Raw genomic sequence first — 22,895 nt, 5'->3', positions numbered from 1 at the left:
TGTCTGCTCACCCGTCGGGGCGGGCAGGGCTGGGAGCTGAGGCTCAGGCTTCAGTTGGAGCGCCGTGAGAAGACTGGTGGTGTGAACACAGCCTGAAGGAGTTAGTGCACCAGGGCTAGCCGGGAGGGAATCCAGAGAAAAGTCTGGAACTGCCAAAGAGGCAAGAGACTTTTTCTTCCCTCTTTGTTTCCTTGCGCGCAAGGAGAGGGGATTAAGAGTGCTGCTTAAAGGAGCTCCAGAGACGGGCGCGAGCCGCGGCTAATAGCGTGGACCCCAGAGACAGGCATGAGACGCTAAGGCTGCTGCTGCCGCCACTAAGAAGCCTGTGTGCGAGCACAGACCACTATCCACACCTCCTTTCCGGGGAGCTTGTGGAGCCTGCCACTGCCAGGGGCCCGTGATCCAGGGACAACTCACCCAGGAGAACGCATGGCGCGCCTCAGGCTGGTGCAACGTCCCGCCGGCCTCTGCCGCCGCAGGCTCGCCCCGCATCATGCCCCTCCCTCACCCGGCCTGAGTGAGCCAGAGCCCCCAAATCAGCGGCTCCTTTAACCCCGTCCTGTCTGAGCGAAGAACAGACGCCCTCCGGCGACCTACACGCAGAGGCAGGGCCAAATCCAAAACTGAGCCCCAGGAGCTGTGCGAATAAAGAAGAGAAAGGGAAATCTCTCCCAGAAGCCTCAGGAGCAGCGGATTAAATCTCCACAGTCAACTTGATGTACCTGCATCTGCGGAATACATGAACAGACAACCAATCATCCCAAATTGAGGAGGTGGACTTTGAGAGCAAGATTTATTATTTTTTCCCCTTTTCCTCTTTTTGTGAGTGTGTATGTGTATGCTTCTGTGTGAGATTTTGTCTGTATAGCTTTGCTTTCAACATTTGTCCTAGGGTTCTATCCATCCGTTTTTTTGTTTTGTTTTGTTTTTACTTAAAAAAATTTTTTTTCTTAATAATTCTTTTTTATTTTAATAACTTTCTTTTATTTTACCATATTTTATTTTCTTTTATCCTCTTTCTTTCTACTTTTTCTCCCTTTTATTCTGAGCCATGTGGATGAAAGGCTCTTGGTGCTGCAGCCAGGAGTCAGTGCTGTGCCTCTGAGGTGGGAGGGCCAACTTCAGGACACTGGTCCACAAGAGACCTCCCAGCTCTACATAATATCAAATGGCGAAAATCTCCCAGAGATCTCCATCGCAACACCAACACCCAGCTTCACTCAACGACCAGCAAGCAACAGTGCTGGACACCCTATGCCAAACAACTAGCAAGACAGGAACACAACCCACCCATTAGCAGAGAGGCTGCCTAAAATCACAATAAATCCACAGACATCCGAAAACACACCACCAGACGTGGACCTGCCCACCAGAAAGACAAGATTCAGCCTCATCCACCAGAACACAGGCACTAGTCCCCTCCACCAGGAAGCCTACACAACCCACTGAACCAACTTTAGCCACTGAGGACAGACACCAAAAACGACGGAACTACGAACCTGCAGCCTGCAAAAAGGAGACCCCAAACACAGTAAGATAAGCAAAATGAGAAGACACAAAAACACACAGCAAATGAAGGAGCAAGATAAAAACCCACCAGACCTAACTAATGAAGAGGAAATAGGCACTTTACCTGAAAAAGAATTCAGAATAATGATAGTAAAGATGATCCAAAATCTTGGAAATAGAATAGAGAAAATGCAAGAAACATTTAACAAGGACCTAGAAGAACTAAAGATGAAACAAGCAACGATGAACAACACAATAAATGAAATTTAAAATACTCCAGAAGGGATCAATAGCAGAATAACTGAGGCAGAAGAATGGATAAGTGACCTGGAATATAGTGGAAATAACTACTGCAGAGAAGAATAAAGAAAAAAGAATGAAAAGAATTGAGGAGAGTCTCAGAGACCTCTGGGACAACATTAAACGCACCAACATTCGAATTATAGGGGTTCCAGAAGAAGAAGAGAAAAAGAAAGGGACGGAGAAAATATTTGAGGAGATTATAGTTGAAAACTTCCCTCATATGGGAAAGGACATAGTTAATCAAGTCCAGGAAGCACAGAGAGTCCCATACAGGATAAATCCAAAGAGAAACACGCCAAGACACGTATTAATCAAACAGTCAAAAATTAAATACAAAGAAAACATATTAAAAGCAGCAAGGGAAAAACAACAAATAACACACAAGGGAATCCCCATAACGTTAACACCTGATCTTTCAGCAGAAACTCTGCAAGTCAGAAGGGACTGGCAGGACATATTTAAAGCGATGAAGGAGAAAAACCTACAACCAAGATTACTCTACCCAGCAAGGATCTCATTCAGATTTGATGGAGAAATTAAAACCTTTACAGACAAACAAAAGCTAAGAGAATTCAGCACCACCAAACCAGCTTTATAACAAATGCTAAAGGATCTTCTCTAGTCAAGAAACACAAGAGAAGGAAAAGACCTACAATAACAAACCCAAAACAATTAAGAAAATGGGAATAGGAACATACATATCAATAATTACCTTAAATGTAAATGGATTAAATGCTCCCACCAAAAGACACAGACTGGCTGAATGGATACAAAAACAACACCCATATATATGCTGTCTACAAGAAACCCACTTCAGACCTAGAGACACACACAGACTGAAAGTAAGGGGATGGAAAAAGATATTCCATGCAAATGGAAACCAAAAGAAAGCTGGAGTAGCAATTTACATATCAAACAAAATAGACTTTAAAATAAAGACTATTAGAAGAAACAAAGAAGGACACTAAATAATGATCAAGGGATCGATCCAACAAGAAGATATAACAATTGTAAATACTTACGCACCTAACATAGAAGCACCTCAATACATAAGGCAAATACTAACAGCCATAAAAGGGGAAATTGACAGTAACACATTCATAGTAGGGGACTTTAACACCCCACTGTCACCAATGGACAGATCATCCAAAATGAAAATAAATAAGGAAACACAATCGTTAAATGATACATTAAACAAGATGGACTTAATTGATATTTATAGGACATTCCATCCAAAAAAACAGAATACACATTTTTCTCAAGTGCTCATGGAACATTCTCCAGGATAGATTATATCTTGGGTCACAAATAAAGCCTTGGTAAAATTAAGAAAACTGAAATTGTATCAAGTATCTTTTCCGACCACAACACTATGAGACTAGATATCAATTACAGGAAAAGATCTGTAAAAAATACAAACACATGGAGGCTAAACAGTACACTACTTAATAACGAAGTGATCACTGAAGAAATCAAAGAGGAAATCAAAAAATACCTAGAAACAAATGACAATGGAGACACAACGACCCAAAACCTATGGGATGCAGCAAAAGCAGTTCTAAGAGGGAAGTTTATAGCAATAAAATCCTACCTTAAGAAACAGGAAACATCTCGAATAAACAACCTAATCTTGCACCTAAAGCAATTAGAGAAAGAAGAACAAAAAAACCCCAAAGTTAGCAGAAGGAAAGAAATCATAAAGATCAGATCAGAAATAAATGAAAAAGACATGAAGGAAACGATAACAAAGATCAATAAAACTAAAAGCTGGTTCTTTGAGAAGATAAACAAAATTGATAAGCCATTAGCCAGATTCATCAAGAAAAAAAGGGAGAAGACTCAAATCAATAGAATTAGAAATGAAAAAGGAGAAGTAACAACTGACACTGCAGAAATACAAAAGATCACGAGAGATTACTACAAGCAACTCTATACCAATAAAATGGACAACCTGGAAGAAATGGAAAAATTTTTAGAAATGCACAACCTGCCAAGACTGAATCAGGAAGAAATAGAAAATATGAACAGACCAACCACAAGCACTGAAATTGAAACTGTGATTAAAAATCTTCCAACAAACAAAAGCCCAGGTCCAGATGGCTTCACAGGTGAATTCCATCAAACATTTAGAGAAGAGCTAACACCTATCCTTCTCAAACTCTTCCAAAATATAGCAGAGTGAGGAACACTCCCAAACTCATTCTATGAGGCCACCATCACCCTGATACCAAAACCAGACAAGTATGTCACAAAGAAAGAAAACTACAGGCCAATATCACTGATGAACATAGATGCAAAAATTCTCAACAAAATACTAGCAAACAGAATCCAACAGCACATTAAGAGGATCATACACCATGATCAAGTGGGGTTTATCCCAGGAATGCAAAGATTCTTCAATATATACAAATCAATCAATGTGATACACCATATTAACAAATTGAAGGAGAAAAATCATATGGTTATCTCAATAGATGTGGAGAAAGCTTTCGACAAAATTCAACACCCATTTCAGATAAAAACCCTCCAGAAAGTAGGCATAGAGGGAACTTTCCTCAACATAATAAAGGCCATATATGACATATCCACAGACAACATAGTCCTCAATGGTGAAAAACTGAAAGCATTTCCACTAAGATCAGGAACAAGACAAGGTTGCCCACTCTCACCACTCTTACTCAACATAGTTTTGGAAGTTTTAGCCACAGCAATCAGAGAAGAAAAGGAAATACAAGGAATCCAAATCAGAAAAGAAGAAGTAAAGCTGTCACTGTTTGCAGATGACATGATACTATACATAGAGAATCCTAAAGATGCTACCAGAAAACTACTAGAGCTAATCAATGAATCTGGTAAAGTAGCAAGATACAAAATTAATGCACAGAAATCTCTATACACTAATGATGAAAAATCTGAAAGTGAAATCAAGAAAACACTCCCATTTACCACTGCAACAAAAAGAATAAAATATCTAGGAATAAACCTACCTAAGGAGACAATAGACCTGTATGCAGAAAATTAGAAGACACTGATGAAAGAAATTAAAGATGATACAAATAGATGGAGAGATATACCATGTTCTCGGATTGGTAGAATCAATATTGTGAAAATGACTATACTACCCAAAGCAATCTACAGATTCAATGCAATCCCTATCAAACTACCACTGGAATTTTTCACAGAACTAGAACAAAAAATTTCACAATTTGTATGGAAACACAAAAGACCCCAAATAGCCAAAGCAATCTTGAGAATGAAAAACGGAGCTGGAGGAATCAGGCTCCCTGAATTCGGACTATACTACAAAGCTACAGTAATGAAGACAGTATGGTACTGGCACAAAAACAGAAATATAGATCAATGGAACAGGATAGAAAGCCCAGAGATAAACCCACGCACATATGGTCACCTTATCTTTGATAAAGGAGGCAGGAATGTACAGTGGAGAAAGGACAGCCTCTTCAATAAGTGGTGCAGGGAAAACTGGACAGGTACATGTGAAAGTATGAAATTAGAACATTCTCTAACACCATACACAAAAATAAGCTCAAAATGGATTAAAGACCTAAACGTAAGGCCAGAAACTATCAAACTCTTAGAGGAAAACATAGGCAGAATACTCTATGACATAAATCACAGCAAGATCCTTTTTAACCCACCTCCTAGAGAAATGGAAATAAAAACAAAAACAAATGGGACCTAATGAAACTTCAAAGCTTTTGCACAGCAAAGGAAACCATAAACAAGACCAAAAGACAACCCTCAGAATGGGAGAAAATATTTGCAAATGAAGCAACTGACAAAGGATTATTCTCCAAAATTTACAAGAAGCTTATGCAGCTCAATAACAAAAAAACAAAAAACCCAATCCAAAAATGGGGAGAAGATCTAAATAGACATTTCTCCAAAGAAGATATACAGAGTGCCAACAAACACATGAAAAAATGCTCAACATCATTAATCATTAGAGAAATACAAATCAAAACTACAATGAGATATCATCTCATACCAGTCAGAATGGCCATCATCAAAAAATCTAGAAACAATAAATGCTGGAGAGGGTGTGAAGAAAAGGGAACACTCTTGCACTGCTGGTGGGAATGTGAATTGGTACAGCCACTATAGAGAACAGTATGGAGGTTCCTTAAAAAACTACAAATAGAACTACCATATGACCCAGCAATCCCACTACTGGGCATATACCCTGAGAAAACCATAATTCAAAAAGAGTCATGTACCAAAATGTTAATTGCAGCTCTATTTACAATAGCCAGGAGATGGAAACAACCTACGTGTCCATCATCGGATGAATGGATAAAGAAGATGTGGCACATATATACAATGGAATATTACTCAGCCATAAAAAGAAACAAAATTGAGTTATTTGTAGTGAGGTGGATGGACCTAGAGTCTGTCATACAGAGTGAAGTAAGTCAGAAAGAGAAAGCCAAATACCGTATGCTAACACATATATATGGAATCTAAGGGAAAAAAAAATGTCACAATGAACCTAGGGGTAAGACAGGAATAAAGACACAGACCTACTGGAGAACGGACTTGAGGATATGGGGAGGGGGAAGGGTAAGCTGGGACAAAGTGAGAGAGTGGCATGGACATATACACACTACCAAACGTAAAATAGATAGCTAGTGGGAAGCAGCCACATAGCACAGGGAGATCAACTTGGTGCTTTGTGACCACCTAGAGGGGTGGGATAGGGAGGGTGGGAGGGAGGGAGATGCAAGAGGGAAGAGATATGGGAACATATGTATATGTATAACTGATTCACTTTGTTATAAAGCAGAAACTAACACACCATTGTAAAAAAAAAAAGAATACAATTACTTTTAATTAAAAAAAAATTAAAAAAAATAAAATGAGTTCCTGGCTTCAAGGAGCTCACAGTCTGTCTAGTGGCAGAGCTAGAGGCATAAATAAGTAATGATAAGGCAGTGTGACGAATGAAACAATGAGAGGAGTGAGGCAGCCAGGAGGGTGTGTTTGCAGTGCATCTTCCCTGACCAGGGGAATTGGTGGGGTAACTGGGAGAGCATATTCCAGGCAAAGAAAAGGACATGAACAATGGTACAGAGAAGCAGAGTACGGTGTGTACAGGTAGAGCATAAAGTTCAAGATGGGGATCAGAGCAAGCTGAGGCTGGACACGTGGGCAGGAGCCAGACCAGGGAGAGATAATTTGAGCCTGATTCCTGACCAGCCCTTATTTCTCTGTTTAAATAAGATCCTTACCTTTAGTCATCAAAGCACTCATCACTCATTTAATAGAATTACTAGGTCCACCCTAGATCATATTGACCCAAACTGCACTGAAGAGAAGTTCCATGCTTCACAAGACCACAGGTATCTCTGAACCAGCTAATCTACAAAGGCTGCAACAATACAGTTTCCCTACCAGCCTTTTGGTCCCAGCCATGGACGAGCAGACAGAAGTGACAGCTCCCGTCTGGATCTATGTGCCTCCAAGTGAGTGTAATTCAGTGCTGGAGCCAAAGTCGATGACATGCATTAGTTATTACTGTAAGACAGCAATTCGGTGATAAAATACAATATTGTCACCTTCAATATGTACTAAAAGTGATTTACCAGAGCTCATAGGGAACAACTTAGACGACTATCTGATTACAATACACGGGATAAATCACCCTCATCTGAGGGTTAAATTACCCCATCTGACAACTCTAGATCAATTTGACAGTTAAAATCAGGGTCCCCATCTTCCCTCCCCAACTTACAGAGTTTGTCCTGGTTCACATGGGTGAAAAATCACAACAGCAGATAGACCCTCTCCTTTTTCCTTCCATAGCAATTTCCCATCCTTCATGCAGGGTCCAACTGAAGCTCTGTTAAGTCATCTCTAAAACAACTAACGCACTCACAGGGTATCAGCCTTCATGGTAAATATCTGTAGCTCAAAGGCAGCACTCTGTCAGACAGTAAGGTCTAAAATGAATGTTTCCACAAGAGATAGTCTTCAAATATGGCTGCTGTGATGGTTAATTTTATGTGTCAACTGGGCTAAGGGATGCCCCGATAGCTGGTGAAACGTCATTTCTGGGTGTGTCTATGACGGTGTTTCCAGAAGAGATTAACATTTGATTCAGTAGACTGAGTTAAGAAAACCCACTGTGGGTGGGCCTCATTCAATCCACTGAGGGCCCGGATACAACAAAAAGGGCAAACACACTCTCTCTGCTTGAGCTGAGACCTCCATCGTCTCCTGCCCTTCGTCTAGGGCTTTCAGGCTCAGATCAGGACTTACACCATCAGCCCTATCCCACTTCATCCCCAATTCTCAGGGCTTCAGGCTCAGACTGAATTACACCACCAGCTTTCCTGGTTCTCCAGCTTGTATATATTCTTATTGGTTCTATTTCTCTGGAGAACCCTGACTAATACAGCTGCCAATAATTCCTTCTTTTCCAACACACACGTCTCTCTGCCCAATAAGACTTGGAGTCTGATTCCCCTCCCTCTTGAATCTGGAGTGGCCATGTATTTGCTTTATCTATAGAAGTGACAGTCTGCTAACTCTGGGCCTAACATTTAAAAAGGCAGGGTGCTTCAGTTTGGGGACTCTTGGAGTCCAGCTGCCATATAAGAAGCTTGAGCTAGACTACTGATGATAAGAAGCATGTGAATGAGGACCATAGGCCTTCCTGAACATCCCTTCTTGGAGCTCAGCTAAGCTCCCAGCTAAATGCAACCACATGACAGACCAGGCTGACATGATGTGCAACATGACTGGGTGGTTCACCCAGTCAACCCATAAAACCATGCTAAATAATAAATCATTGTTGTTTCAAGCCAAAAAAAAAAAAAAAAAGAAAAGAAATGTGAACTCTAACTCTGTATCTGTACTCTATAAGCTACAGTTACCCCAGTTCAGGCTCACAGCAAATATCACTAAGTGATCATAATCCTCTATCCTGGAGGTGGCCTCAGAATCCTTCTAACACAGCATTCTAGGAAGGTGATCAGGTGATCAGTGGTGGGATGCAAGATGACACCAATCTGCCAGCTCTTTCTACTGTAATTGCTTCCTCTCAGAGAAGTACATGTGACCGTGAAATCTTAGTGCAGCTAAGTGTATTTGGTTCTTGAAGTCCTCAATAAAGGCCAGCAAATCATTGATAATTACAAAAGTATCCCTCTTTTACTATTGGGCAGTAGGCTTGGGAGGAGGAATTTAACATAAACCCTTAACATTTGAGACATATTAAAAAAACAGAAACAAAAATAAAACATGGAAAGGGAAGAAAGGAAGGAAGGAAAGAAAGAAAAGAAAGAATGAAAATACGCTATGGCTTTATGGTGTAATACTAATACTTGAGGTTGTGATGAAACTGTATGTATTAAAGGATTTTACATTTATCCTCGCTGGCAGACATTGCTAACCCACAGCTTAGGGATCAGAGGCCTGGAGAGATCAAATGACTTAAGGTCATGTAACCACCAAGTCATGGGCTACATTAGTTTCCTAGGGCTACTGTAACTAAGCACCACAAACTGATATTTATTCTCTCACAGCTCTGGAGACTGGAAGTCTGAGATCAAGACTTAAGATGAGTAGAGCCATGTTCCCTCTGAAGGTGCTAGAGAAGGATCTATTCAGGCCTCTTTCCTACCTTCTAGTAGTTCCTTGGCTTGTGGTGGCATAACTCCAATCTTCACATGATGTTCTCTCTGGGTGTGTTTGTATCCAAATTTCATCTTTTTATAAAGACACCAGTTATCCTGGATTAGGGGTCCACGCTACTGCAGCATGATCTCATCTTAACTAATTATAGGTGCAATGGCCCTATTTCCAAATAAGGTCACATTCTGAGATACTGAGGCTTGGGACGTCAACATACAAAGTTTTAGGGGTACGATTCAACCCATATCATGGGGTGATCAAGGCCAGACTTTCTGTACACGTGTGAGGAGCACTGCTTGAGCATAAGGGTTTAAGTTTTGGGCCTCCCTTAAAGGCAAGAATTCTCACTATTCACTAAAATATAGCCTTTTAAATAAAATTTTTCTTTCAAAAAAACATCCAATAGTCCTTCACATCAAAAATCAATTATGGGATTTTTCCCCCACTCATAAACCTGGTATGATAGCTATATCATACACCTGATGACCTTAGGAAGTTCCAAATTAAAATACTGAGAGGTCACCAGAAGCCACACACATACCCAAAAGGAGATGAAAGACCAAGAGAATCTATAATGATTTATTATATTTGAAAACACTGTTATAAATCTTGAATACACTTAAAAACAAGAGTCCCTCCCATCAGGAAGCTTGCACAAGCCTCTTAGATAGCCTCATCCACCAGAGGGGCAGACAGCAGAAGCAAGAAGAACTACAATTCTCCAGCCTGTGGAAGAAAAACCACATTCACAGAAAGAGAGACAAAATGAAAAGGCAGAGGACTATGTATCAGATGAAGGAACAAGATAAAACCCCAGAAGAACAACTAAATGAAGTGGAGAAACCTTCCAGAAAAAGAATTCAAAATAATGATAGTGAAGATGATCCAGGACCTCGGAAAAAGAATGGAGGCAAAGATCGAGAAGACGTAAGAAATGTTTAACAAAGACATAGAAGAATTAAAGAACAAACACCTAGAAGAATTAAAGAACAAACAAACAGAGATAAACATTACAATAACTGAAATGAAAACTACACTAGAAGGAATCAATAGCAGAATAACTGAGGCAGAAGAACGGATAAGTGACCTGGAAGACAGAATGGTGGAATGCACTGCCGTGGAACAGAATAAAGAAAAAAGAATGAAAAGAAATGAAGACAGCCTAAGAGACCTCTGGGACAATATTAAATGCACCAACATTCGCATTATAGGGGTCCCAGAAGGGGAAGAGAGAGAGAAAGGACCAGAGGAAATATTTGAAGAGATTATAGTCAAAAACTTCCCTAACATGGGAAAGGAAATAGCCACCTAAACCCAGGAAGCGCAGAGAGTCCCAGGCAGGATAAACCCATGAAGAAACACACTGAGACACACAGCAATCAAATTGACAAAAATTACAAAGAAAAATTATTGAAAGTAACAAGGGAAAAATGACACATAACATACAAGGAAACTCCCAGAAGGTTAACAGCTGATTTCTCAGCAGAAACTCTACAGGCCAGAAGAGAGTGGCACAATATATTTAAAGTGATTAAAGGGAAGAATCTACAACCAAGATTGCTCTACCCGGCAAGGATCTCATTCAGATTCGACGGAGAAATCAAAAGTTTTACAGACAAGCAAAAGCTAAGAGAATTCAGCACCACCAAACCAGCTCTACGACAAATGTTAAAGGAACTTCTCTAACTGGGAAACACAAGAGAAGAAAAGGACCTACAAAAACAAACCCATAACAATTAAGACAATGGTGATAGGAACATACATATTGATAATTACCTTAAACGTGAATGGATTAAATGCTCCAACCAAAAGACACTGGCTCACTGAATGGATACAAAAACAAGACCCATATATATGCTGTCTACAAGAGACCCACTTCAGACCCAGGGACACATACAGACTGAAAGTGAGGGCATGGAAAAAGATATTCCATGCAAATGGAAACCAAAAGAAAGCTGGAGTAGCAATACTCATATCAGATAAAATAGACTTTAAAATAAAGACTGTTATGAGAGACAAGGCAGGACACTACATAATGATCAAGGGATCAATCTAAGATGATATAACAATTATAAATATGTATGTACCCAACATAGGAGCACCTCAATACATAAGGCAACTGCTAACAGCTATAAAAGAGGAAATCGACATTAACACAATAATAGTGGGGGACTTTAACACTTCACTTACACCAATGGACAGATCATCAGACAGAAAATTAATAAGGAAACACAAGCTTTAAATGACACAATAGACCAGATAGATTTAATTGATATTTATAGGACATTCCATCCAAAGACAGCAGATTACACTTTCTTCTCAAGTGCACAGAAAACATTCTCCAGGATAGATCACATCTAGGGTCACAAAAAAGCCTCGGTAAATTTAAGAAAACTGAAATCATTTCAAGCATCTTTTCTGACCACAATGCTATGAGATTAGAAATCAATTACAGGGGGAAAAACCACAAAAAAACACAAACACATGGAGGCTAAACAATATGTTACTAAATAACCAAGATATCACTGAAGAAACCACGGAGGAAATCAAAAAATACCTAGAGACAAATGACAACAAAAACACGACAATCCAAAACCTATGGGATGCAGCAAAAGCAGTTCTAAGAGGGAAGTTTATAGCAATACAATCCTACCTCAAGAAACAAGAAAAATCTGAAATAAACAATCTAAACTTACACCTAAAGAAATTAGAGAAAGAAGAACAAACAAAACCCAAAGTTAGTAGAAGAAAAGAAATCATAAAGATCAGAGCAAAAATAAATGAAATAGAAACAAAGAAAACAGTAGCAAAGATCAATAAAACTAAAAACTGGTTCTTTGAGAAGATAAACAAAATTGATAAAACTTTAGCCAGATTCATCAGGAAAAAGAGGGAGAGGACTCAAATCAATAAAATTAGAAATGAAAAAGGAGAACTTACAATGGACACCACAGAAATACAAAGCATCATAAGAGACTACTACAAGCAACTCTATGCCAATAAAATGGACAACCTGGAAGAAATGGACAAATTCTTAGAAAGGTATAACCTTCCAAGACTGAACCAGGAAGAAACAGAAAATATGAATAGACCAATCACAAGTAATGAAATTGAAACTGTGATTAAAAATCTTCCAACAAACAAAAGTCCAGGACCAGATGGCTTCACAGGTGAATTCTATCAAACATTTAGCGAAGAGCTAACACCCATCCTTCTCAAACTCTTCCAAAAAACTGCAGAGGAAGGAACACTCCCAAACTCATTCTACGAAGCCACCATCACCCTGATACCAAAACCAGACAGAGATACTACAATAAAGAAAATTACAGGGCTTCCCTGGTGGCTCAGTGGTTGAGAGTCTGCCTGCCGATGCAAGGGATGCGGGTTTGTGCCCCGGTCCAGGAAGAGTCCACGTGCCGCAGAGCGGCTGGGCCCATGAGCCATGGCCGCTGAGCCTGCGCGTCCGGAGCCTGTGCTCCGCAACGGGAGAGGCCACAACAGTGAGAGGCCCGCGTACCGCAAAAAAAAAAAAAAAAAAAAAAAGAAAGTTACAGACCAATATCACTGATGAATATAGATGCAAAAATCGTCAACAAAATACTAGCAAACCGAATCCAACAACACATTAAAAGGTTCATACACCATGATCTACTGGGATTCATCCCAGGGATGCAAGCATTCTTCAATATACGCAAATCAATCCACGTGATATACCATATTAACAAATTGAAGAATAAAAACCATATGATCATCTCAATAGATGCAGAAAAATCTTTTGACAAAATTCAACACCCATTTATGATAAAAACTCTCCAGAAAGTGGGCATAGAGGGAACGTACCTCAACATAATAAATGCCATATATGACAAACCCACAGCCAACATCGTTCTCAATGGTGAAAAACTGAAACCATTTCCTCTAAGATCAAGAACAAGACAAGGTTACCCACTCTCACTGCTATTATTCAACATAGTTTTGGAAGTTTTAGCCACAGCAATCAGAGAAGAAAAAGAAATTAAAGGAATACAAACTGGAAAAGAAGAAGTAAAACTGTCACTGTTTGCAGATGATATGATACTGTACATAGAGAATCCTAGAGATGCCACCAGAAAACTACTAGAGCTAATCAATGAATTTGGTAAAGTAGCAGGATACAAAATTAATGCACAGAAATCACTTGCATTCCTATACACTAACAACAAAAGATCAGAAAGAGAAATTAAGGAAACACTCCCATTCACCACTGTAACAAAAAGAATAAAATACCTAGAAATAAACCTACCTAAGGAGGTAAAAGACCTTTATTCAGAAAACTATACGACACTGATGAAAGAAACCAAAGATAACACAAACAGATGGAGAGATATACCATGTTCCTGGATTGGAAGAATCAATACTGTGAAAATGACTGTACTACCCAAAGCAATCTACAGATTCAATGCAATCCCTATCAAACTACAAGTTTTTACAGAACTAGGACAAAAAATCTTAAAATTTTTATGGAGACAGAAAAGACTCCAAAGAGCCAAAGTGGTCTTGAGGGAAAAAAAAGGAGCTGGATGAATCAGACTCCCTGACTTCAGACTATACTACAAAGCTACAGTCATCAAGACAATATGGTACTGGCACAAAAACAGAAATATAGATCAATGGAACAGGATAGAAAGACCAAAGATAAACCCATATACCTATGGTCAACTAATCTATGACAAAGGAGGCAAGGATATACAATGGAGGAAAGACAGTCTCTTTAATAAGTGGTGCTGGGAAACCTGGACAGCTACATGTAAAAGAATGAAATTAGAACACTCCCTAACACCATACACACAAAAAAATTCAAAATGTTTTAGAGACCTAAATGTAAGACCGGACACTATAAAACTCTTAGAGGAAAACATAGGAAGAACACTCTTTGACATAAATCACAGCAAGACCTTTTTTGACCCACCTCCTAGAGTAATGGAAATAAAAACAAAAATATACAAATGGGACCTAATGAAACGTAAAGGTTTTTAACAGCAAAGGAAACTACAAACAAGATGAAAATACAACCCTCAGAATGGGAGAAAATATTTGCAAACAAATCAATGGACAAAGATTAATCTCCAAAATACATAAACAGCTCATGCAGCTCAATATTAAAAAAACAAACAATCCAATAAAAAAATGGGCAGAAGACCTATTAGACATTTCTCCAAAGAAGGCATACAGATGGCCAAGAAGCACATGAAAAGCTGCTCAAGATCACTAATTATTAGAGAAACGTGAATCAAAACTACACTGAGTTATCAACTCACACCAGTTAGAATGGGCATCATCAGAAAATCTACAAACAACAAATGCTGGAGAGGGTGTGAAGAAAAGGAAACCCTCTTGTACTGTTGGTGGAAATATAAATTGATACAGCCACTATGGAGAACAGTATGGAGATTCCTTAAAAAACTAAAAATAGAATTACCATATGATCCAGCAATCCCACTACTGGGCATATATCCAGAGAAAACCATAATTCAAAAGACACATGCACCCCATTGTTCAATGCAGCACTATTTACAATAGCCAGGTCATGGAAGCAACCTAAATACCCATCAACAGACGAATGGATAAAGAAGATGTGGTACATATATACGATGGAATATTACTCAGCCATAAAAAGGAATGGAATTGGGTCATTTGTAGAGACGTGGATGGATCTAGAGACTGTCATACAGAGTGAAGTAAGTCAGAAAGAGAAAAACAAATATCATATGTTAACACATATATGTGGAATCTAGAAAAACGGCACAGATGAACAGGTTTGCAAGGCAGAAAAAGAGACACAGATGTAGAGAACAAACCTATGGACACCAAGTGGGGGAAAGTGGCAGGGGTGTGTGTGGTGGGATGAATTGGGAGATTGGGATTAATATATATACACTAATATGTATAAAATAGATAACTATTAAGAACCTGCTGTATAAAAAATAAAATTCAAAAATTTAAAAATTCAAAAAAAAAAAGCAGCCTTTTCCTCCTTAGTGCCAAAGGGTGATGTCTGTTATTTTTAACCCTGCCAGAAATTATCAGTGGGTTGGAAGAATGTAGTACTATGACATGAGCCTTCATTTCTTTTTTTAATTAAAATTCTTACTGACTCTGAGCCAGATGTGCTTTGTCACCAGAGCCTGTGGAAGCTCCACAGTGGAAACTACAGTGGCCTGGGAATGGAGGAGCAGGCAGGAATCTGGGGCTTAGCATCAAATCAAAAGAACATCACAGCCCTTGGGAGAAGACCAGGAGGCGTGTGAACCTGGCCACTCCATGCTCATACCTTGTCCTTAATTTCCTCATCTCTCTCAGGCAACAGGTCAGCCTTGGTGGGGGATCATGACTGCCTTTCCTCAAGATCCACCTCTGTTTTGACTCATCACCCCATAGAACCCCCTGGCTCTGCTTCCTGACTCCCTCATCTCTTGACGTCAGCACTATTCTAAGTTACAATATTCATCATGATCACTCATATTTGCTGAGCTCTCAGTCTGTATCTCACTTAATTCTTACAACACTCTATAAAGGAGCATGATTCCAGACTGCTACCTGTCTACAGACTCTCCACTTGCCGTAGGGATAGGGCTCTGGTACTGACCTGGGCGTGCAGCTGCCCTGTCCAAAGACTGCATTTCTCAGCTTCTTTTGTAGCTAGGTGTGGCCACGTGACAAACTGCAGCTAACAATATACTGTATGAAACTGCCAGAAAGTCTTCTTAGAGAAAGGAAACTTTCATTTTCCTCTCCTTCCATCTGCCCATAAATGTTGGAGCTACAGCAGCCATCTTGGCCCATGAGGTGCCCTTGGGAATGGAAACAACACTTAATGGGGCAGCACGAGGGCAGGAGTCTGGGTGGTTGCCACATACCCTGCCAGACCAGCAGTACATGCATGGTTTGACTCCCAGCTTACTTCATGTGAGAGGAAATAAAAATCTATCCTGTTTAAGCCACTGTTATTTGGGATTTTCTATCACAGCAGACCTGATCTTAATTCCAAGTGGTTAAGAATTAGTACTTCCATTTTACAGACTGAGGCTCAGAGAGGTTAAATAACTTGTTCAAGGTGAAAAATGTCGGTGGCAGTGGTAGAATACAACCTGACTTCAGATCCTGTGCTCTTAATCTCCCCAACATGTGTTCTCTGAAAAGACCTTTTCCCATGCTGAAGACAGTGGCGTCATGGTTAACTCCTCCCTCTCTGTAGCACCTGTCTCCTCCCATAGTTAGCTGCCATGCTCTGTGGGTTCTGCTGCCCGGGGTCTTGGCAGCCATCTCCTGCCCCAGTGCTCCCTCCTTACCAAGAAAGGTGTGGCCAGCAGACAGCAGAGACAGAGGCCTCAGCCTAGACAAGATTTGCGCTGGGATGCGGGGAGAGCCAGGGCTGTCTGCACTTCTGTTTGACTCCTGCTGGGGGTGGTCTCTAGGCTGAGCTTGAGGGGCTCTGCTGTTGCCCTTGAGAAGGGAGCCGAGGAGAGTGTGTGTGTGTGTGTGTGTGTCTGTGTCCTGAGCTGTGAAAGTCAGTGAGCTGAAATCTAAATAAAGAGAAGCTGGACAGGAGATTGAAATATTCCAGAGGTGTTGACACTTTCAGGAGGTCATTGACACTTTCTTTTTTTTCCAAACAAAAGGTGCTCACACTTTATTACTGAACCTACTAGTGCAAAGGCTAAGAAACAAAGAGAAAAATAATAGCCTCCTGACAAATGTCCAACTGTCCAGATAGTGGTGATGTTTTCAGCTTGATGGGGTAAGACGTTGGTGGCCTTAGCATCACCGCGTGTGCCATCTCATGTGTGATTCCTTACAGACCCAGCTTGGTTCTTCTCCAATATCTCCTCTTAGAGTTACACCTGACTTTAAAACCAGTTTTTCCATGTGAATCCACTAGGGAATGGAATGGGACGATTCTGCCTTTGTTTCTTGGCCAAGAACTGCTTGATCCTGAAAGTCTTGTGAGAAGAACAGAGTCAACCGCATACCCCACGATGGCAGGGAAAGGGAGGGAGCCAGTGACACTTTCAAAAAAGGAGTTTCAGGATAGTGGTATGGCCAAATGCAAAGGATGATAAAAATAACAGCTACTGTTGGCTGAGCGTGAATATATATGAAGCAAGTCTTCTAGTGTTCAAATCCCAGCTCCAGTCCTTAATAGCTGTGGTCTTGGGACTCTTGGACTCTTTCAACCTCAATTTCTGTACAGTGGGGATATTAGAACTACCTCATAGGACTGTGAGGATTAAGCCAATTGTGTGACGTGCAGAGAACAGAGCCTGGCACGAGTAAGAGTTACATATGTTAGTTATTATTTTCTGCCAGGTTCTACATACACATTATATAATTTAATCCTTATAGTAACCCTCTGAGATGGGTATTCTCAGCCCCAATTTGACAATTGAAAAGCAAAGGTCAGAGAGGTTAAATACTTCCCCCCAGGTTACAGAGCTATTAAGTGACACAGCTGGATCGCACACACTGCTCTTCCACAGCTGCCTCTTCTTGATGATAAGCCAGGCAGCACACGGGGAGGGGCTGAGGGGGAACAGGCTGTGGATGGATGTGTGAGCCACACCCCCATCTCCCCACCCCCAGCCCACACACACCAGGTGCGTGGACATACAGACAGCGCAGAGCTCACCACCACTTGTTTATTTCAACTGCAGATTCTTTTTGATTTACATTATGAAATTCAAGTAAGATTTTTTTTAAAAGAAGAAAGAAAGAAAAGCCATTATGGAATAAATGGTACAAACAGTATATTCTAACCTTATCTAAAAGTCACCTAACATCAAAAAATCTACCAACAATAAATGGTGGAGAAGGTGTAAAGGGAACCCTCCAACACTGTTGATGGGAATGTAAATTGGTACAGCCACTATGGAGAACAGTAAGGAGGTTCCTTAAAAAAACTAAAAATAGAGCCACTATATGACCCAGCAATCCCACTCCTGGGCATATATCTGGAGAAAACCATAATTTGAAAGGATGCATGCACCCCGATGTTCACTGCAGCACTATTTACAATAGCCAGGACATGGAAGCAACCTAAATGTCCATCAACAAAGGAATGGATAAAGAAGATGTGGTACAAATATACAATGGAATATTACTCAGCCATAAAAAGGAACAAAATAATGCCATTTGCAGCAACATGGATGGACCTAGAGATTGTCATACAGAGTGAGGTAAGAAAGAGAAAGACAAATATCATATAATATCGCTTATATGTGGAATTTAGAAAAATGGTGCAGATGAACTTATCTGCAAAGCAGAAATAGAGTCACAGATGTAGAAAATAAACTTGTGGTTACCAAAGGGGGAAGGGGGGAATGGGATGAACTGGGAGATTGGGATTGACATATATACACTACCTTATATAAAATGGATAACTAATGAGAACCTACTGTATAGCACAGGAAACTCTACTCAGTGCTCTGTGGTGACCTAAATGGGAAGGGAATCTGAAAAAAGAGGGGATATATATATATATATATATATATATATATATATATATATATATATAACTAACTCACTTTGCTGTATAGCAGAAGCTAACACAACATTGTAAAGCAACTACACTCCAATAAAAATTAATAAAAATAAAAGTCACCTAACATAATGTGCCTCAAGGACTAATATGAAATCTATGACATATGCTACAGACCTGGTTTCTTACAAGATGTAAACTCAGCATTTGGTGCGAAATAAACAGAATATGCTGGCTAGAGTCTGGAGCACCTATTTATTATGCATTTTGCTTATTTTGGATGAAGCTAAACCTGTCATTGCCACGGTTCCCAGGACAACATATTCCAGGTATGTGTGGATACTGTACCGTGTTTCAAACCTCAAGCCATACTGAGTCACTTCTTGGTTTATACCATGAGAGAAGCAGATTTTATCAGCTGAGTTTGTAAGTGGAGTACAAGTGAGATCAAATCAGGCCCTCGGTGTCTTTAGATGATCTATTAGGTAATCTAAATTAGATGCTCTTCAGGGAGATATAACCTTGAAACACACAGCTTTATTTGTTCTCCTCATAAAGGGAAAAAAATCCCAATTTTTCAAAATGAGAAAGAAGTTGGGTTGCATTTATAAGTATATTGATCAATGTATGTTTAGAGGTGAGAGGAGAATTGGGGTTTTTTTAAATTAGAATTTTTTTTTAGCTTCTCCATGAGTTTTTATTAATTCACCAATTCCCTATAGCTCAAGAGATGCTAATTAATTCAAGAAACCATAATAGCTAATCATTGGCTAAATAAATCTAAAATGGAGAGAGTCTGTCACTGGAGATACCACTGCTCATTTTAATTAAAATTACCAATTTGTGAAGTAACGTAAATAAAGGTTACTGTATCCTTCTACTCAGGAAGTATTAACACTGTGCATGGCCACCTGAGAATCCATGAGGACTTAAAAAGCCAAGAATACTTGTAGAATCTTATCAATTTCTGAGTTAGAATATTTATCATTCCAAGCGTGTTGTTCATTGACATTATAAACCTATGTGGAATTACGCTGCCTTGAAACACAAAACGGAGAATGGCAAAGGACTGAGAATTGTTGCCTTGAAGGGAATACACTCAATGTCAAGGAATCAACCACCCCAAAATGATTACTTTTAAACATTCAGGCCTACAGGAAAGCAGATGTTCCAGGTCTGAGTTTCAATTTTTAAGGGATAAATTTATGCAAATGCCCATTTGTTTTAGTACTTTAGTAGCTAGGGTGATCTCACCTTGTTAACATTCAGTGCAACTGCTTATAGCCATTCTAATGTCATTTGCAGGGATAGGAAAGGTCGCCTCAACATTTCATGACTAAATGGCAGGGCTCGACCATGATGCTCACCCTAGGAAGTAGACACACCTGCACACTTAGCTGCTCAAGCCAGCCAACCCTGGAAAGCAGTGCGTGCGTGGGCAACCATATAGTTCAAGTCATCACTGAGCCCAAAGCTGAGCAGCCATAGTGCTCTTGATGGATTTGCCCTTGACGAAGAGAAATCCATCTTTATTGTCTCACTAGTCAGCTCAAGAGCCATTGATGAAGTCCTAAATCTAATTCTTAATAAAACCCCAAACGTTTTAGAGGCAAAATGAAAAAGCATAGTTCACAGATACCTTTTGGCCAAAGGTTGGGAAACTATTTTTGTTTTTTAGTCCAAAGACCTGAAATTAGTTTGAACTGAAAAAAGAAGTGACATCCTTTAGGACCAAGGTGAAGCTGCCGAAGGAAAATTGTTATCTTATCAAAAGGCTACTTCTGAACCGAGCCTCCTGACGGATACAGAAGTCTGGCTGGGACTTGAACCAGATAAACTTGTTATGCAAATAGCTTTAGCCAAAGGGGAAAGGGCTGATAATGAAATTGCCACAAAGCCAACCACACATTACAGAGGTGACACAAAACATCAAGCAGCGACCTACCATATGCATAAAAAGCAGTGCAGAATTTACGTGAGCATCATGTTTAATTTATCAAAACTAAGCTGTCAGGAGTCATGCTTTGACAAATGCATAACTAACACATATAAATGAGTCAATTATCACTAACGACCACAGGTTCAAAACCAAACAGGCTGATGTTTCCTTTCTCTTTTTTTAACCCTCAAAATAGGTTTACTAATAGGATTTCGGACCTTAAAATCTCTCCTCCTGTCTCTAAATAAAGAAGGCTGGAAACACGTCTAAAAAACACTAAGCCATAGCCTGGTACTTACATCCTGCCTCTGCTCTCACCCATGCACTTATTTCTCTTCTCTCTCTCTCTCTCTCTCTCTCTCTCTCTCTCTCTCTCTCTCTCTCACACACACACACACACACACACACAGACACACACACACACACACACACACACACACACAGTTCCCTGTCTACACAGCTGTGATCACTGGCCTGCAGCCTGGTCAATCCCTTCAGACCCCTTCAGCAACAATGAGAAGCCATAAGGTCCTCTGGTGAGTGGTGACCATCATGGACCAAGAAAGACTGAAATTACTGAATTGACTCTGCTATGGTTCAGCAGTCATGTGGGGATAGGGTATTAAAGGTTTTAAAGCTGTTAAAATGTTTCTTGTCCTGTTTATTCTTTAGAAAGAACCAGTTCAGTTTACTCTAATACAATGCACTGTGGCCCCAGTGCATGTTTCTTGTCCTGTTTATTCTTTAGAAAGAACCAGTTTACTCTAATACAATGCACTTTGGCCCCAGTGCATTGTGGGAATTGAGGAAATTTTCTGGATAATTCAGGCTAAAAAACTTTTCCTAAATTACCAGATAATCATCTTCCCACCTCAGTCCCAGCAATAATGAAAATTTTATAATCTGGAGGTCTTAATCCTTCATCCTTTTTCCCTTTCCCGCCCAATACGAGCAAGGAGAGTATAAAAATAAGCCAAGGCTCTCTCTTTAAACAGACATTTCTAACCCAGTGAGTGTCTTTGTTTACATTTAATTAGAGATTTGAATAAACAGAATGAAATAGAAAATTAAAATTACATTTGGTAGTCTGGCTCCTTTATGAAACCAAAGGGCATTATTTGGGAATAGTGGGTAGTTTTCTACCTAAAAACATAAAATATAATAATTAGTTCCTAATCTTGATAGTTACATTCCTAAAAATCTTGTAAAAGGAAAACTCATGATTGAAGAATCTCAGATGTTATGGGGAAAACAGGACTGGGGGGCTGAGGTCAGGAAAGAATCCATGAACACCTAAAATATACAATATTTTCACTAATAAAACCAATAAGGACAAGTCATTAAATAAATAGAAGACTGATGACATTTTTCCATATCTTAAATTAGTAATAAAGCACACAATCACTTAATTTCTATTTACCTTCCTTGGTCATTAGAACCTCTTCAGACACCTACTCTGTAGTTTCAACAAGATGCTTTTGCTTTGCCCCGATGTATGCATACTAAAGGCATTGTTTTCTATGTTGAGTCCTCCATTCTAGTATCAACACTTTTCTAAGTCTAAAGCAACTCGAAATGAGTGCATTTGGAATTCTCAGAGTTGGGGAAGACATACGCAGATTTAATTGGCATATAACAGGATCTGGCATATAACAGGATTTGCCATAAAGAAAAATCAACAGTAGAAAGGGATTTCTATACTGTATTTAACCCTGAAGTCCCAACCCTATCATCAATTATGTACCTTTATTCCCAAATCTATCCAAGCAATACTGTGCTCAGTTTAAGAACACAAACATACTCTTGAAGAAGTATACAGAACCCAAACTTTGGTGAGTGGGTCAAGTCACATTTTAGAGGCATCACTACAGCTCGGTATAGGAAAGTGTATCTGTGAATATGTAATGTGGTTTTCCAGGCCAGCAGCTTAGAGAAGGTCAGTCAAGGGCATCTGTGTGCAGCAATGGAATGAAA

The 22,895-nt window shown here is 39.8% G+C and overlaps 1 protein-coding gene and 1 pseudogene across 15 annotated transcripts in view; both read right to left on the bottom strand.

Annotated features, from left to right (window-relative positions):
- MYO3B (myosin IIIB) overlaps nucleotides 1-22,895 on the bottom strand; it is a 506,873-nt gene that overhangs the window by 291,536 nt on the left and 192,442 nt on the right. The window lies entirely within an intron of this gene.
- On the bottom strand, nucleotides 17,185-17,453 carry LOC307188261 (large ribosomal subunit protein eL39-like; annotated as a pseudogene). The gene has a single exon. The product of its transcript is annotated as a large ribosomal subunit protein eL39-like (transcript).

Source organism: Stenella coeruleoalba (genome assembly GCF_951394435.1).
Source record: "Stenella coeruleoalba genome assembly, chromosome: 6".
Taxonomy (NCBI): domain Eukaryota; kingdom Metazoa; phylum Chordata; class Mammalia; order Artiodactyla; family Delphinidae; genus Stenella; species Stenella coeruleoalba.
The sequence above is the reverse complement of the archived record's forward strand: the minus strand, read 5'-3'. Positions and strand labels throughout refer to the sequence as shown.